This window comes from Oncorhynchus gorbuscha, linkage group LG01, assembly GCF_021184085.1.
Source record: "Oncorhynchus gorbuscha isolate QuinsamMale2020 ecotype Even-year linkage group LG01, OgorEven_v1.0, whole genome shotgun sequence".
Lineage (NCBI taxonomy): Eukaryota > Metazoa > Chordata > Actinopteri > Salmoniformes > Salmonidae > Oncorhynchus > Oncorhynchus gorbuscha.
In genome coordinates this window covers 45,315,550-45,326,465 of record NC_060173.1, presented here as the reverse complement: position 1 = coordinate 45,326,465, position 10,916 = coordinate 45,315,550, and the positions used below count along the sequence as shown (strand labels likewise).

The 10,916-nt window shown below is 40.6% G+C and overlaps 1 long non-coding RNA gene across 1 annotated transcript; it reads right to left on the bottom strand.

Moving 5' to 3' along the window:
• Positions 1 to 4,849: 4,849 nt before the first annotated feature.
• Positions 4,850 to 9,597, bottom strand: LOC124008730. The gene is made up of 4 exons (XR_006834157.1): positions 9,521 to 9,597; positions 9,202 to 9,261; positions 8,159 to 8,262; positions 4,850 to 5,419 (listed from the first exon to the last, which is right to left on the bottom strand). It is a non-coding gene; the product is annotated as an uncharacterized LOC124008730 (long non-coding RNA).
• Between the last annotated feature and the right edge of the window lie 1,319 nt (positions 9,598 to 10,916).

Here is a 10,916-nt window from a genome sequence, read left to right as displayed (position 1 = left end):
ATTAGACTGGTGGAAATCTGTCCTTTGGTCTGATGAGTCCAAACTGGAGATTTTTGGTTCCAATCACTGTGTCTTTGTGAGACGCAGAGTAGGTGAACGATTGATCTCTGCATGTGTGATTTCCACTGTGAAGCGTGGAGGAGGAGGTGTGATGGTGTGGGAGTGCTTTTCTGGTGACACTGTCTGTGATTTATTTAGAATTCAAGGCACACTTAACCAGCATGGCTACCACAACATTCTGCAGTGATACGCCATCCCATCTGGTTTGCACTTAGTGGGACTATCAATTGTTTTTCGACAGGACAATGACCCAAAACATACCTTCAGGCTGTGTAAGGGCAATTTAACAATAAGGAGAGTGATGAAGAGCAGCATCAGATGACCTGTCCTCCACAATCACCCGACCTCAACCCAATTAAGATGGATTGGGATGAGTTGGACCGCAGAGTGAAGGAAAAGCAGCCAACAAGTGCTCAGCATATGTGGGAACTCCTTCAAGACTGTTGGAAAAGCATTCCAGGTGAAGCTGGTTGAGAAAATGACAAGAGTGTGCAAAGCTGTCATCAAGGCAAAGGGTGGCTACTTTGAAGAATCTCAGATATAAAATATATTTTGATTTGTTTAACACTTTTTTGGTTATATGATTCCATATGTGTTTTTTAATAGTTTTGATATCTTCACTATTATTCTGCAATGTAGAAAATTGTATATAAAATAAAATAAAGAAAAACACAAACTTTTAACGGGTACTGTATGTGGTGTAATAAATTACAAACAGAGCAAAGAAGAAAACAGAAGACCATCCAAGAGATACAAAAATTGTGAATTAAAACCTGTGTTGGCAGTCACACAACATGTTTAAATAGCAACATTAGGCTACAAATCAGAGGTGAAGGTCTTTGTTTTTTCTGCCAAAGTCAAATCTAATACACCTGGACTTCTGGCTCATCTTGGCCGAAGCCTGTTCTCTGATTCATGGCCACCCTAAATGGTCTCGTGAAATGTGTGCTTTTATAGAGGAAGACTAGATCTTCCTCTCAGTGAAATGTCCTCAAAGGAATCAGGGCCAAGCTCAACCAGGGGTGGAAGCAATAAGGTGCTCCCGATGCCATATTATCTCCCCTGATATATCCTATTACTGTATATCACGTGTATGCATTATACAGACAAGAACGCCTGTCCAACTCCTATGATAAGAACATTTGACTGTGCCGCTCAAGAGAGAGTCAACAAGTGCAACATGGCTCAAAAGGCAAGAAACTGAACGTTGAGAAACATTAAAAGACAACTAATTCAAATAACCTAAGAGGAAGTTGTCATCCCACAGTGTGTTGGCTGATAGCTGTTGATTTTAAAGAAATGATGAGCATCTACCTCATCAGCAATCAGGCTAAAAGCTCTCAGTGTGATTGTGATGGCTTGTTAGCCTGTTACACTGTTAGCCTGTCACGTTCAAGAGGCCAGAGTGTAGCAGATGAGATAAATCTGTGTGCTCAGAATATGCTTGACCACCCCCAACTACGCAGTCATCTTGAGCTATGAGATGACTCCCAGCCTGTGTATGTGTGTGTGCGTGCGTGTGCATTCTTGTGTGTTTGTAAGTCCACTGCTGTCCTTTCCAGGTGGTGGAGTTGCTAATGTGCCCCACCCAGCCCTATCCATTCTCATGGACCAGTCTGGTGCATGCAGGATTGTTAACCTGCATCACCCCACTGGGCACACACTGGTTGAATCAATGTTGTTTTCAAGTAATTTCAATGAAATTACGTTGAAGCATACATTGATGTCTGTGCCCAGTGGGACACTGGTTGCCAAGCAACCTGACAAGAGTTCAATCGAGGAGAGGCTTAACTGAATGAGCAATGCAAAATATAAATGTTTATTTAAATTAGTATTGGTGATAGATGTGTCTTTTGGGAATGAACCCGAGAGCAAACATTGATTGGCAGCTGGCATTGAACTTCCACTTGTCCTTTGAAGTTTGTCCTTCGAAATGCCTTTGGTTTGATACCAGAATGTTTTACCATAATACATTTGCCAAACCTAAAATCAATTATATATTTGATTTATTAGGATCCCCATTAGCTGACGCCAATGGAGACAGATATTCTTACTAGGGTCTGACATATAACAAAGAATCTATTTGATTTTTTAACTAGGCAAGTCAGTTAAGAACAAATTCTTATTTTCAATGACAGCCTAGGAGCAGTGGGTTAACTGCCTGTTCAGGGGCAGAACAACAGATTTGTACCTTGTCAGCTCGGGGGTCTGAACTTGCAACCTTCTGGTTACTAGTCCAACACTCTAACCACTAGGCTGCCCTGCCGCCCCATGACAGACAAAATACCTACAATTTAAATACAGTACCAGTCAAAAGTTTGGACATAGTTTTGATGTCTTCACTATTATTCCACAATGTAGAAAATAGTAAAAATAAAGAAAAACCCTGGAGTGAGTAGGTGTGTCCAAACTTTTGACTGCTTCTGTACATTTAAAAACATTAACATGCGGTGTGTGTGTGTGTGTGTGTGTGTATATCAGTTAGACATACATATCAGTACATACACACAATTAGTAGGTCAAATGGGGGTGAGGTTAGGTGATGCTTTCCTTTTTTGAAAACAGGTTTGCACTCATGGCTCTGTATAGTACAGTACGTTTCCTTGAATTTGTTCTGGGCCTACGAACTGGGAAAAGACCCCTGGTGGCATGTCTGGTGGAGTAAGTGTGTGTGTGTGTCAGTGCTGTGTGTAAGTTAACTATGCAAACAATTTGGAATTTCCAACACGTGGATGTTTCTTATAAAAACAAGAAGTGACACAGTCAGTCTTTCCTCAACTCTTAGCTAAGAGAGACTGGCATGCATAGTATTAATATTAGTCCTCTGATTACAATGAAGAGCAAGACGTGCGGCTTTGTTCTAAGGCAGTTAAGAAACAAGGCAACAGTAAACTTGTCATCCCCACAAATTATGTAACTTAGCACATGCAGGAACGTGCAAGAGCGGTGTCATAAATCTTGATTAGTCGGGGAGGGGAAATACGCATGCATGACGCACCACCATACAACCCTCACAACCACTGAAAACATGAAGAAAATGTTATGTATGCAAGTAAGTTATTCACGACTGAGAGGACTGTGATCTAGCTTGCTCTATATGTGCACCTCATTAGACAGTCGTATGACATTTTCTGTTTTCAGATCCAAATAAAGCTTAACTTCTTGTTAATCCAGCAACAGTGTCAGATTTCAAAAAGGCTTTATGGCAAAAGCAGACCATGCGATTATCTGAGGACAGCACCCCGCATACAAATACATGAAAAAATGATTTTCTACCAGGCAGGTGGCGACACAAAAGTCAGAAATAACGATATAATAAATGCCTTACCTTTGAAGATGTTCTTCTGTTGGCACTCCGAAATGTCCCAGAAACATCATAAATGGTCCTTTTGTTCAATAATGTCCTTCTTTATATCCCCACAATGTCCATTTATTTGGCGCGTTTGATTCAGAAATACATTGGTTCGAACTCGCCCAACATGACTACAAAGTATCTAATAAGTTACCTGTAAACTTGTTCCAAACATTTCAAACAACGTTCCTAATCCAACCTAAGGTATCCTAAAACGTAAATAATTGCTAAAAATTTAAGACGGGATAAACTGTTTCCAATACCGGATAAAAACAGCGTGAAGCGTGTTCCAGTTCACGCGCACCAAACAGTATAATCCATCTGGAGTGACACTTCCAAAGAACAGCCGTACTTCTTAATTTCTCACAAGAAAAACATCAACCAAGTTCTAAAGACTGTTGACATCTAGTGGAAGCCATAGAAACTGCAACCAGGTTCCTATTAAATAGGGCTTTCAATAGAAACCCCATGGGAAATACTTTGACCTCAATTTATTTTTAGTTTGTCCTCAGGTTTTTGCCAGCCAAATCAGTTCTGTTATACTCACAGACATTATTTTAACAGTTTTAGACCCTTTAGAGTGTTTCCTATCTATATCTACCAATTATATGTGTATCCTAGCTTCTGGGCCTGAGTAACAGGCAGTTTACATTGGGCATGCTTTTCATCCGGACGTGAAAATACAGCCCCCTATCCCTAAGAAGTTTTAAGGAGCCTAATGATTCCGTTACTCCTTAAGGTCCATGGACCTTATGTTATTTTCAGAGGTAGACTGGCTCTGGCAGCCAAAACAGCCAAATATTCCATTTTCAATTGTGACACGGTTCTAGAAACATAAAGCCCTTTACTTTCATATCACATCAAAATAATTTCACAAATGCAAAATACATACTTACTGTACACTGTTTTTAACCGGCTTTATCACAGTTGCAGCCGACGGTGATTTTCAGTGACAACACATTTCTGGCAGCCTTCCATCACACACAGATGTTCGGAGCAGGCTAGATAGCTAGGTAGTCCCTCTGTTGTTTGTCTGTCTTCTGTAAACACGCTCTGTAACACTAACTCTAACCCTCTAAAAAGGGTTTATCAACTTAACTTTTTTGTTTGTTATCGCTGATATGAAAGATAAGGTCCTTAAGCTTCCAAAACTGTACCGCAAGCGATGCGTGTTAATGTTCAGACTGAATGTCAGGGCTCTTATCAAAACTCCCCTGTAGAGAAGACGCTTTCGTTCAATGACTCTTATGTGTAATGTAATGGAACTGAAAGGCATGATCAAGGACTAGGAAAGTCATATGCTGTCTCAGTCTGCCTCGCAAGATGGTCTGGGGTATTAATAATACACACGTGTTATTCAAAGGCTTTCGCATTCCTAGGATATCCGGGCAGCGAACTTATACAAACAATAGCATTACTTGTTGAGTTAGACAAGCATAATTTAATTTACAACTTTATTCTTAGAAATGTAGGGGTTGATCACATCAGAGCTAATGCAAAGTAGCAGTTACTGAAATTCTCACTCGAGGATAGAGTGATTAACAGATATTAAGCACGGGAAACATACAAGACATGAAATGAGCTATTATTTTATTCACATCAACTGACACAAGTGTAACTCTTGTGATTTCCATATTAACAGAGTTGATTGGAATTTGTTTTAATACATCTAATTTAAACTAACAGTAGACAGTTAAAACAGTACATGTCTTATTTTCATCCATAAAAGTATTAATATTTGATCAGTACTTTAGATCTAGAGGGCCACTGTACAACCAGAATAGTATTGTCTGCACTAAAGTGCCTGTGAGAGGAAGCTACAAGACTATTGAGAAGCAGCCACAGTGTGTGTCATCAATATGAGGAGGTGTTGAAGGTGCCCGCCCCCAGGGGTCGGTGGGAGGCAAAGGGGGAGAAGTCCTTGCGGGCATACATGATGACGTCGCTCAGATTTCGCAGTAAGAGGAACTGCACGAAGTCGGCCATCATGACTCCGAGATCCGGGAGCTGATGATGAGTCATATTAGTCTTGGAGTGACTATACCTGTGTGTTGTAGCTAGCTAACTAGCTAGCCAATGTGCGTCTGTGAGATGTCTCATATTGTACACCATGCTGCTACAGTAGGAATACAGACAGTACACAACAACTGCCCATGAATGTGTAATAGCGCTTTCTTCATTCTCTCACAGACAATACCTCTTGGATACAAAGAAGTTGATGACTCAAGAGGAGATGTGAAAGGTCCCATAACAACAAACTCCCCTTGCATCAAAGTGACTCTGAACACCTCATATGCAAGTATTCCCTTTGTTGAACTGTAGTATTTATTATAAGCATTAGTAGTATATTTTTTATAACTGTTCCTGCATACTGCTGTGTAAACTTACATCGGACTCCAGAGCAAATAAACATAGTCTTGAATACAAGTGATGTCTACTTATTTGCTATATTGACAGACTAATCTACCGTTTTATCAAAACATGTTTACTCGCCAACAAATCAGTTTAAATGATATACCAACTCCCTGCATAATTTGTTTTAGCAGTACGACTGAAGCTAGTTTATCAAAATACATTTGATGAATATCACAATGAAATGATCAAGAAGTTGAAGTCAACACTTTGTTGGTTTCTGATGCAGCTGGAATCATTTAGCCACTTGTCAGTACACGTGTAACAAAAAAAAGATATAAAACCCTTTTATATACATATGTACAACAGCTAGCAATATTTATACCACAATGCAGTTGTGAGCATACTCGACGTTCTGTACTATACTCAGTGGTGATATTAGCATGTACATCTTGGTGGGGCAAATAAATATATAAATGGGATGCATGCCAGCAGAGCCACTACACAACACAACACTAAACAATACATTAAATGCACTATAATGGTGACAAACAATGCCCTCAAACTGTTAGGGCCTACATAAAGCTGTCCCAACAGCAGTCCCAACATCTTACCACTGCTACACCTGGCTATCAGCGGAGCCTTGTCTGGCAGCGAAACAGTTAATTCAGCCTCATTTACTGCCTTTAAAAAAACATAACTGATATGGCTGGCCTGCTTAAATAAATGTGGTTTCTAATGACAATTGAGATGTACAAACTATGGCATAAGGGGACGAAAAGCAGATAAGAGGCAATCCGTAATTTCGATTAAGACATTCATGAGCGTGCTAGGATGGACGTTGTCTATATAACTATTTGTTGACCACTTTTGAAATGTACAGTGACAGAATTCAGAACATGGGACATTCTTACAGTGTTCTCCCTGTACACCAAGACAGAACCGTAGGATAAATAAAGTGGGCATATAAGCAGACAATGAAAGGTCTTACAATATTCGATGATTACATTTCTCTAAAACAGGTTATAGGCTACATGTGCACCACCAAGTCAGAACAGTAGGTGAAATTAAGAGGGATAAATATACCAAATTATTAGGGTGAGGCACATGGACTACTAACATCTTACTACACAACATACAGACGGCCTACAGGGAGGAGGTGAGGGCCCTTGGAGTGTGGTGTCAGGAAAATAACCTCACACTCAACGTCAACAAAACTAAGGAGATGATTGTGGACTTCAGGAAACAGCAGAGGGAACACCCCCCTATCCACATCGATGGAACAGTAGTGGAGAGGGTAGCTAGTTTTAAGTTCCTCGGCATACACATCACAGACAAACTGAATTGGTCCACTCACACTGACAGCGTCGTGAAGAAGGCGCAGCAGCGCCTATTCAACCTCAGGAGGCTGAAGAAATTCGGCTTGTCACCAAAAGCACTCACAAACTTCTACAGATGCACAATCGAGAGCATCCTGGCGGGCTGTATCACCGCCTGGTACGGCAACTGCTCCGCCCTCAACCGTAAGGCTCTCCAGAGGGTAGTGAGGACTGCACAACGCATCACCGGGGCAAACTACCTGCCCTCCAGGACACCTACACCACCCGTTGTTACAGGAAGGCCATAAAGATCATCAAGGACATCAACCACCCGAACCACTGCCTGTTCACCCCGCTATCATCCAGAAGGCGAGGTCAGTACAGGTGCATCAAAGCTGGGACCGAGAGACTGAAAAACAGCTTCTATCTCAAGGCCATCAGACTGTTAAATAGCCACCACTAACATTGAGTGGCTGCTGCCAACACACTGTCATTGACACTGACCCAACTCCAGCCATTTTAATAATGGGAATTGATGGGAAATGATGTAAATATATCACTAGCCACTTTAAACAATGCTACCTTATATAATGTTACTTACCCTACATTATTCATCTCATATACATATGTATATACTGTACTCTACAACATCGACTGCATCCTTATGTAACACATGTATCACTAGCCACTTTAACTATGCCACTTTGTTTACTTTGTCTACATACTCATCTCATATGTATATACTGTACTCGATACCATCTACTGTATGCTGCTCTGTACCATCACTCATTCATATATCCTTATGTACATGTTCCTTATCCCCTTACACTGTGTATAAGACAGTAGTTTTGGAATTGTTAGTTAGATTACTTGTTGGTTATCACTGCATTGTCGGAACTAGAAGCACAAGCATTTCGCTACACTCGCATTAACATCTGCTAACCATGTGTATGTGACAAATAAAATTTGATTTGATTTGATTTGATTTAGTGTTACTTTTTTAGCTACAGTATACATATCTCTCTGGCATATCACGTAATTTATGCAACAGCACACAATACATTTTTGGACTCACCTTGTTGTGCTGTGGTCACTTAGACAGGAAGGTGGCGCGAAGGTCCTTTGTGGGCAAATTTTGTATTCTCTGGATTTGTATTGCTTTCAAAACAATTGGGAAATCTGAAGAAAAAAAACAGGGTTGAATCATGATGATGTCATTGATCTTCAGGTCGTAGCTCTAGAAAGAGACTGCAAACAAAAAAGTGTACAGTAGCCAGGTATGTGTTTTGTTACACTCAGTCTATAATAGGGCATTGAGATGTTAGCAAAGATGTGAAAAAGTTTGAGGGGGGGGGTTGGCTTGACTTGTAGACAGTCTCGTCATTTTTTATTGAGTATGCACACCTACAGTTGTGCTGTTAAGCAGACAAGCACTGCCAACAATAGAGTAAATAGACTAGGAGAGTATACTAACAGACCCTCTCCCCCATGCCAAAGAACTAACTGCAAGGGTCTGAAAAGTTTGAGGGGTGTATTGGTGATTTTGTGTTCTCAAGAGAGTATTGTGCTTTCATAAATGCCTTTGGCTCTCCTGGCTTGTTTCAAAGTCAGATGATGTTGAGCTTGAGCTTATTCCAGGCTGAAAGCTTTCATCCAAATGGTCTCAGGCGATGTACTACTAAAACTGGGGTCAAAGTCATCGTCATCAGGATTAGTATGTAGGGCACACATTAGTCAGTGATTAGCCAAAATTGTACTACTTTACCTCCATCAATATACACTCAAACAACATACTATATCCACCCACGCCCTCATGTCAATAGATAATCCATACTAACCTTCACACACAATGCCCACCCCAGTCAGTCACCCACACCATCCCCTTCTTACCAATTCCTCATTTTCTCCAAATTAGACTTCAAACCATGCATGAACAGCCAACTAAGACTCCGTAATAAAGAGAAAACTACAATAGAAGTTGTAGCCTACTTGTAAACACAACAGCTATTACAAAAATATCATATAGACCATGTTTATTCCTGGCTCCAGTATATTTATTGCTTATCATGGAGTCATGGAAAGATTTAGTATATTTTAGTACGATTTTAGAAGACTTACACTAGGTCCTGGTGCTGCGCTTGATGTTGATGCATCTGCAGATGTTAATGGGATTGGAATCTAAATAGAACACTGTCACGTTAGCCTCTGCGGTAGTTAGTTAGCCATATAGCTAACGGTTAGCTAACATAACCTAACGAAGCTAACATTAGCTTACAAAGTTCAAACTCATTGCCAGAGAGCAGCTGCCTAATTACATTGATATGCTTTGGAATGTTTAGCCAGTGTATTATTAAAGCTAGCTAGCTAGAGTTTGGTTGAGATACACAAATGCAGTTTGCTAGCTAGCTAGTTGGTTAGCTAGGTAAAGTTACATTACCTCAGCTTGACTTCTTTTCTGCTGCACGGATGTTGGCTGATCGGATAGCTCCCTCTTTGAAGTGAAGGGAAAATCAATAGAATCAATAGAATGGCATCTCTTTCCAATGTTCGATGACATGCCAACCCCATCAGTTGAAAACCTCAGTTCCTAGTGACCTTGCTCCCTTATTAATAAGTGAATAAAGATGTTTGATTAAGTATAACTCTGACTTATGTGATAAGCTTATCTCTCCTCATTTGATAATACAGAAATAACCCCCACAGTCCTCCACTGAGTCCACCGTCCTCTCCACTCCAAACATATCCACTGTCTCCAGATTCATAGACAGGTAGGCTAACTACCAGTGATGGCTGTACCACAGAGAGTGTTGTTGATTGCTCTATGGCTGTGTACGTTCAGCAGTATGATCCCTGCAACTGGCCCTCTCCACAGTCACCGTGAACTCTCCCAGCTCTATGCTCCCCTTGGACACAAAGGTCTTCAAACACACTGCAGTGCTGTACCTCCGCGGTCCTTACACAGATCACACACACACACTCAATTCAAGTAGTTATCAAGCAAACACATCATCACATGACTAGCTAGTAGCCAGGTAAATAGGCTCTGTATAAATAGTTAGCTAGCTATCTTTTTCACAGAGACACACAATAGCAAACAGCAAACCCACTGGTACAGTAATGTTACAGTAGCGTTAGCTAGCTAGTTTATAGGCTATGTTATCTTTTTTACAGAGACGCAATATATTTTTTTCACAGAGACACACAAAGCCTAACTAACATTGGCTAAATAGCAAGTAGCAAGTCTAACGACAAAGTAATGTTAGCGGTAGCTAGCTGGCTAGCTACAAATGCTAGCTAGAGAATGTAGTTGACTTCTACTGAACATAAATATAAAAGCAACATGCAACAATTTCAAAGGTTTTACTGAGTTAAAGTTCATATAGGGAAATCAGTCAATTGAAATAGATTCAAACGGCCTAATCTATGGATTTAACATGACTGGAATACAGACATGCATCTGTTGGTCACAGACACCATAAAAAAAGATAGGTACATGGATCAGAAAACCAGTCAGTATCTGATGTTCCCACCATTTTCTACATGCAGTGCGACACATCTCCTTCATATATAGTTGATCAGGCTGTTTGTTGATTGTGGCCTGTGGAATGTTATCCCACTCCTCTTCAATGGCTGTGTGAAGCTGCTGGAGATACATGTTGACCCAGAGCATCCCAAACATGCTCAATGGGTGACATGTATGGTGAATAAAGCAGGCCATGGAAGAACTGGGACGTTTTCATCTTACAGGAATTGTGTACAGATCCTTGCAACATAGGGCTGTGCATTATCATGCTAAAACAAGAGGGGATGGTGGCCAGTGAATGGCTCGACAA